Consider the following 6,579-nt stretch of genomic DNA (forward strand, 5'->3'; position numbering starts at 1 on the left):
GCTTTCATTCTGGCAGGCAGCGTTGAGTTTATTGCAGAAAGCAATGGCAGATACGGCATCAGCACCTGCAGCCCCGGCACAGGCTTCTCCTAAGAAGTCTGCAAAGCCTAAGAAACCAAAAACAACACCTTCTCATCCAAGAACATCAGAAATGGTGAACAACGCCATCAAGAATTTGAAGGAAAGGGGAGGAAGTTCACTGCAAGCTATTAAGAAATACATCTCTCAGAACTACAAAGTGGATGCCGAGAAGCTTGCTCCATTTATCAAGAAATACTTGAGAAGTGCAGTTGCTTCTGGGTCTTTGGTTCAGACCAAGGGAAAAGGTGCATCTGGATCGTTTAAGCTTAGTGCTTCATCGCTGAAGGAGAAGCCTGAAGGTGGATCTTCAACCAAGGCGAAACGATCAGCATCAAAGGAGAAGAAGCCTGCGAAAAAGCCAGCAGCTAAACGTCCCAAGAAGACTGGTGAAAAGAAAAAGGCTGCTGCTCCCAAACCTAAGAAATCACCATCTAAAGTGAAGAAGGCAAAAACTCCCAAGAAGCCAAAGGCCCCGAAGCCAAAGAAGGCTACAGCAAAACCGAAAAGTGCTAAGAAGGCTGCACCAAAGAAGAAGTAAATGTGTCAGTAAATCATCTGACATTTTAAAACGGCTCTTTTTAGAGCCATCAAATACTTTGAGAAGAGTAAAATTGTGCTTTTCCTATCATTATCACATGTTCATTCATAGCAATGTATAGTATACACGCAAGGGACTTTGAGTTTTCTTTTTAACCGAAGCACTTCTTGATGTAAGTGCTTTATAACAGAGGGGAATTGAGGGTGGGGAAAGAAAGCTTTCACGGGTGTCAAGAATGGTGTACTCGAAAAAAAATGGGGAACACATTACGTAATGTCAATTTGTGATCACTTACTTTTTCCTTGTTCCTATCTTCAAGTAGCGAAACAGTACAGAAAACGCACTTAATGCATTTGTTAGAAAAACTTTTGCAGGCTGACTGGGTTCGATTCTCGGTGGGAGCTCAAATGTTTCGCATTGCACGTTAATAAGTAGGTCCACGTTTGAAACAGCCTTGCTGCTGAAAGGGACACTAAACTAAAATCAACTCTTTTCAAGGCTGGGGTGAAAGAAATGTTCGAACTTATTACAACTCGTGAAAGTGAAGTAGACTGTTTCAATTTAACGTCGTACTATTATGATTTTTATGATAAAGGAGACGGGTGATTACGCCTAATGAATGATGGAAATACTGGTGTAATGAGAAAGTGTTAGGAAAAGGGAACACGCTAATAACCACGGATACCGTCTTATAATTCGTAATATTGCTATAAAGAAAAATAGTAACACCAGCAGAAATGTAGGTGTACAATTGAACTGATGTTAAGTACAAACAGACACTTAAAGAAAGTTTAGTTTAACGTTTGCATTCAACAGCAGCGACCTCTGAGAAAATATTACTTTTGCTACCTTGGAAGAAGTACATATTTCGCCTGCGAGTTCTATGAGATTAATAACGTTGAGAAGGGCAAACAGTGGTTGAATCGAAGTTAACTTATGCAACATATGGCAAAATCGAATCCTTGACCACATAAAACGAAGATAATCAATCGGTAAACATAGGGGAAAACTAAAGAATATACTTGAAAGATAGGATGATATACGAAACGAGAGGAAAACGAAGGTAGATGTATTAACTATGCAACATACGGCGTGAGAATTTAAAAAAAAAAGATAACAAGTATGGACAAGATCCTTGTTAGGATAACAGCATCTCTAAGTAGTGTATTGGTCCTAAAAAGGACCGTTTTTGAACTCAGTGCCAGAACTTCAAACTTAAGCACGTTCCCCACGGATGCGGCGAGCAAGCTGAATGTCCTTAGGCATGATTGTGACTCTCTTTGCGTGAATAGCACACAAGTTGGTGTCTTCGAAAAGCCCTACAAGGTAAGCTTCACTTGCCTCCTGTAAAGCCATGACAGCTGAGCTTTGGAAGCGAAGATCTGTCTTGAAATCTTGTGCAATTTCTCGGACGAGTCGTTGGAAGGGCAGCTTGCGGATGAGCAATTCAGTGCTCTTCTGGTAACGACGAATTTCTCGGAGAGCCACAGTACCAGGCCTGTAACGATGGGGCTTTTTCACTCCACCGGTAGCTGGAGCACTCTTTCTTGCAGCTTTGGTGGCAAGCTGCTTTCGAGGAGCTTTGCCTCCAGTAGATTTCCTAGCTGTCTGCTTGGTACGTGCCATTGCAACTGTCACGACTTGTTTCAAATAATTGCGCGCTGAATGAAGTCAAGTTATATAAAGAGCAAAACCGTTAAATCAAGCTATTTCTCATTGGATAAAGTCAGTCGAAAAGGACAGTTCTCATTGGCTTAGACACGTTTTGTGTTTTTCCTCCGTGCTTTCCCTGCATGATCGAAGGAACAAAACCACGAGTCTTGGGCTGCTTGGGCTTGTATTTCTCGTGTGTGGTGAGCGAAGCAGTAACATATCGAAATGACAGGACGTGGAAAAGGAGGCAAGGGTCTTGGCAAAGGAGGTGCCAAGCGCCACCGTAAAGTTCTTCGTGACAACATCCAGGGTATCACCAAACCCGCTATTAGGCGTCTTGCTCGCCGTGGTGGTGTGAAGCGTATCTCTGGTCTCATTTATGAAGAGACCCGAGGAGTATTGAAAGTATTCCTGGAGAACGTAATCAGAGATGCTGTTACATACACAGAACACGCCAAGAGGAAGACAGTGACAGCTATGGATGTTGTGTATGCCTTGAAGAGGCAAGGAAGAACCCTGTACGGTTTCGGAGGTTAAGTTGGGGTTCCTCCTATTTTGGATATAAAATTGGCATAAACGGCTCTTTTCAGAGCCAACAAATTTATATAAAGGGAAAGATTTACTTTGTGCGATTTTCTGTTAGATTATAAGAATTCGTGTAACTACATTAAAGCCTTTTGATGCACACAAAATTACAGACGTAGAGAGATTAATTTGAGAAAATCATACGTTTTTTTTTACATTATGTACGTTCATGTATACGTATTCATATGTAGCAGTATTAATGCTGGAGAAGGGGTTCTGGTTGGAAATTGGCGATTTGTTGGAAGTAGCGAGCATGAGAGATGCGAAACGCAAGTCGGAATTTCTGTTCTGACAGTAGGATGTACGTATAGAGGCTTATACAACTTCTATACTGTGCTGTGAGGGGCGAATAATGCGTTAGAAACCTGAATCTTGTCCTTTATCTTGTTTACGTGGTCTTGGGTTCGATTTTTTTCTTTTGCGGTAGTGTCTATTGTGATTTACATGTAAATTAATGACACTTCGTAGCGGGTTAGTAAAATAAAGAGTAATACAAATATGAGATGTAGGTTAATGCATTGTATACTTCACATTATTTACTAAAGAAAGGCAGTAGTTACAAGAAACCTAGGCTCGCTCGTTGGGCACAGTAGCAAATGAGTTCTGAGATCAGAGAATAAGAGTAGTTGCGTATTACAAACCATATACATATAACACATATCACACAAATATGAATATCGACCTTGCAAAGAATAAATCGTACTTAAGTGTGCATTTAATGTCATTACTATGTTGCAAAAGAAATTTAGGAAAGTTTTTTGATCCGCTCTGTTCATGATGTCATTGGGGCATAGTAATGAACAATAATAAATGTCGAGAACATATTGAACAGAGTAATTTCAGCCAAGCCAACGCAAGAGAGAAACATGAGTGCTTTAAGAATGTTGGAAATTCCTTTGTCTAGCATGAAGTACATGAGAATATGTGGTATGAGGTTTTCTTCCATTGCTGAGAATCTGGGCTCGACTGTCCTGTCCTCTGGGTAATATGAGCCCGATGTACGCAAATATCAAAAAAATGTAGCTAGCGACAATACAAAAGGTAATGATCTTATAATTAATAATGTAGTGGGAACTAAGCACATCGCTGTTTGGAGTATTCTAAAGATAGTGTGACTTCCTATGGGCTTCAATTACGATCGACGACTACACATACTAATTAATCGAATAGCAGCGAGAATTTCGAATGACACTAAGCAACTATCTCAGACACTTTTGATGAGTCTGTATATCGAAAACAATTCATTTCAATCGTAAATCTCCTCTATAAAGGGGTTTGTGGCCCTCATAAGGGCCGATTTGTATGAGATATAGGTCTTACATTTATGCCTTCTTCTCAGTTTTCTTGGGCAGAAGTACAGCTTGAATGTTGGGCAAAACACCACCCTGAGCGATTGTAACTCCAGACAACAACTTGTTTAATTCCTCGTCGTTACGGATAGCTAACTGCAGATGACGTGGAATAATCCTAGTCTTCTTGTTGTCACGAGCAGCGTTGCCTGCCAACTCAAGAACTTCAGCTGCCAGGTATTCCATGACTGCAGCCAAATACACGGGAGCGCCAGCACCAACTCGTTCGGCATAGTTACCCTTTCGCAAAAGACGATGGATTCTGCCTACTGGGAATTGAAGGCCAGCCCTGCTGGAGCGGGACTTGCTCTTTCCCTTGACTTTTCCACCTTTGCCGCGACCAGACATTGTTCAATATTCTTTCGTAATAAGATGAGAGGAAAAATTGCGGCCTCCCATGAATCAAGTCAGTTTTGTTACTACTTCAAGCGTGCACCCGAGTGCATCAAATGAAAAGCAAGGCAGTTGGCGCGAATTGAAACACGTACTGTAATTTAAATGAAGTCGATAAATCGGCGGACACATCTAATTTTGCTGAACGAGTGAGTCATCATGCCACCAAAAACTAGCGGAAAGGCTGCAAAGAAGGCTGGTAAAGCCCAAAAGAATATCTCCAAGGGAGATAAGAAGAAGAAGAGGAGGAGGAAGGAGAGCTATGCCATTTACATCTACAAAGTTTTGAAGCAAGTGCATCCTGACACTGGCATATCTAGCAAAGCTATGAGTATCATGAACAGCTTTGTTAATGACATCTTCGAGCGTATTGCTGCTGAAGCTTCTCGTTTGGCCCATTACAATAAGCGGTCAACTATCACCAGCCGGGAAATCCAAACAGCTGTGCGCCTTCTTTTGCCTGGTGAACTTGCCAAGCACGCTGTAAGTGAGGGTACGAAGGCTGTTACCAAGTACACAAGCTCTAAGTAAAAATCTTCTTCAAGATTTTTCATTTCAAACGGTCCTTGTCAGGACCAACACATTATTCGAAAGAGTTAAATCACGAAATTTGCTTCATTCTGTTATGTAGAAACACCTTGAAATCCAATTTCTATATGCTGTTAGTAAAAAAGTAAAGCACATAGCGGAGATGTGTCGTGCTTGTATACGAAAGGCATTTACTCGCCGGAGATCTACACTTAGTCATAATAATTTACTTTTAAAAAGTGGTAATACATTCCGTGTTAAGTATAGTAGTAGGTGCACACGGATCGGAAATCAGGTTATTTTAATGTGCCGTGCAAATAAACAGGCTGTTAGTGTAAGAAATAGTGGGTATAACGCTTAGAATATCGATTAATCGCTATGAAATAATGTTGATAAATTATCTCTTGAAAGTACTATAAAATTAATGTTTCTAGTATTTTCGTACTTGAAGGATAATGAAATTTGAAAAAGAGATGCCAACAGCACCTGGTGTTCCCAGGCGGTCACCCATCCAAGTACTGACCAGGCCCGATGCTGCTTGACTTCGGTGATCGGACGAGAACCGGTATATTCAGCATGGTATGGCCGTTGGCAACTACCTTTTCTTCAATGTCCTGTTAAGGAAGTATGTTTTAAGTAAGAATTGACATTATTAACTATAAAGGCAAGCATATTAACGTCGTTAACATTACTTGGAATATACTAATATTCGAATAAATATTTGAATGTTCGAATGATGAGTGATTCGGATGTTCATAGTGCCACTATGTCCTATCGAGTTTACTATCACGAACCACGTATGAAATTGTATATAAATAAATAAAAATAAATCCTTTATTAAGTATTGATTACAGGAAAAAGGCAAACTTACATTCTTTAATGTACACAATGAAATGTATGAAAGATATTTTTAAGATATGTTTCACTTACCCTTTATAACGCAAGGTAGTTTTCAGTGTAGCATCCTCTTCAGCTGCGAGATAACGTAAGGCAGATGATCATTCAGTCGTGAAGCACTAAAATGTAATATACATTTTAACTATTATCGATAAGAATTATTTACTGCAGGGATGCAAATAAAGTGAGGCAAATTAGTAAATAAAAACCGATACTGTAACTGATAATGTAATTACGTATCTGTATTAGTTGTATATACAGTAATCGCACGATTATCCGCGGAGTTGGATGTTGGCATAATCGCGCATAATCAGCAGTATGAGCAGAAAAGGGAAATGAAATGAAATCTTTAGATTTACGTCGCATACTTATACCGGTTACGCTAAAGGAGACGGTGATGATGAGTACTGAATGAAGAAAGTGGGAGGAAACGGGAGAAACCCGAGAAAACCCATGAGCACGGTCTTTATGCACGACAAAGTTCACACGGCACGAGCTGGGATTGAACCAGGGACCCCAAGCACCGGAGGCCAAAAAAGGGACAAAAAGTCTTTC

The 6,579-nt window shown here is 40.4% G+C and overlaps 1 non-coding gene across 1 annotated transcript; it reads right to left on the reverse strand.

Moving 5' to 3' along the window:
* Nucleotides 1-5,601: 5,601 nt before the first annotated feature.
* LOC145677692 (5S ribosomal RNA) lies at nucleotides 5,602-5,720 on the reverse strand. Its single transcript, XR_014129935.1, has one exon. It is a non-coding gene; the product is annotated as a 5S ribosomal RNA (ribosomal RNA).
* Nucleotides 5,721-6,579: the final 859 nt, after the last annotated feature.

The sequence above is a fragment of the Thermobia domestica genome, unplaced genomic scaffold, assembly GCF_964235325.1.
Source record: "Thermobia domestica unplaced genomic scaffold, izTheDome1.hap1.1 HAP1_SCAFFOLD_1247, whole genome shotgun sequence".
Classification (NCBI taxonomy): domain Eukaryota; kingdom Metazoa; phylum Arthropoda; class Insecta; order Zygentoma; family Lepismatidae; genus Thermobia; species Thermobia domestica.